This window comes from Galeopterus variegatus, unplaced genomic scaffold (genome assembly GCF_000696425.1).
Source record: "Galeopterus variegatus unplaced genomic scaffold, G_variegatus-3.0.2 Scaffold121, whole genome shotgun sequence".
Lineage (NCBI taxonomy): Eukaryota > Metazoa > Chordata > Mammalia > Dermoptera > Cynocephalidae > Galeopterus > Galeopterus variegatus.
Genome location: NW_007726232.1, coordinates 310,616 through 311,844, shown reverse-complemented (window position 1 = coordinate 311,844; position 1,229 = coordinate 310,616).

The window sequence follows — 1,229 nt, the reverse complement described above, 5'->3', positions numbered from 1 at the left end:
TTACCTTGGCTAGGGCAGTTTTATTTCCAGATCTACCATTTCTAAAGAATATGGAAGAATTTTTCCAATCATTGTATCTTGATATTAAATATCTTGTAAATGTTTTTAATCAGTTAGCTTCTTCAGTTGTTTTGCCTCCTTATGTGAGGAGATTTCAAAAAGTTCATGGAAAAATAGAATTAAAAGATAGTGTGACGCTCCTGCTGAGGGTTCGGATCCCATATAGAGACTGGTCCGCTCACTGGTTGAGCGTGGTGCGGGCGCGACACCGAGGGTTGCGATCCCGTTACCGGTCACGAAAAAAGACAAAAAGGAAAAAAAAAAAAAGCGTGAATCTTTCCATGAACTTTTTGAAGTACCTTTGTACATGTACCCTGTCCTGTGGGAGACTTCCACTTATAGGAGACATGAGAATGTGTGCTTAATGTCAGAAGGCTCATTAACTGAGGTGTTCACTTGACAACCAGTTCATAAAATGTAGGTTTTAAAGAATCAGTATTGCCCTTGAACTTGTCCCTTTTATGGAGCTAATAATGATGAGGAAAAACCCTTAGAATAATGAAAGTAAATTGATATGGTTCATCTCTGTACCTTTTCTTATTTCGAATACCACAAAAATACTGGAAAAGACTAGTGAATGTTTAAATTACATTAGATTAAGTTATATGAAAACCTGATTCCTCATTGTCCTTGAACGAAGTCTGCTTCAGTTGTATATGCCAACCAGCAAAGCTGTAAGAGAAGTGCTACTTGTGATAGGTGAGGAAAGGGCTTAACAAAATTCAGTAGTCTGATCTTCTGAGAAGGCTAGACTGTTGCACTCTCTCAATCTCTACTACTAATACCTTACCTTAACAAGCTGTTCTGAAGCCTAATCTACTTCCATGCAGCAGCCTGGCTCTGAGCATAGGCAGTGGAAGATCAGCAGTTTGTCCCTGATGTAGGAAAGGCAAATGTATTAATGTATTTATTTTCCTTATTTGTAAGTATTAGTTTAAGTACTGTGTTTATATTAGGGAGACAGTGTATTAAGCCACTGACTGACCTGAGGCTTCATTCAGCAAATTTGGGTATCCTTTGCCAGGCATCGTGCCAAGCACTAGGTGTTCATAAAAGTTTAGCAAATGCCATGATGGAGCAACATCATTGATAGATATTAGGGCCATGACTGACAGAATATGACCTAGTCAAAATGATTAGGAAAGACTTGGTGGGGGGGGGGGGGCAGG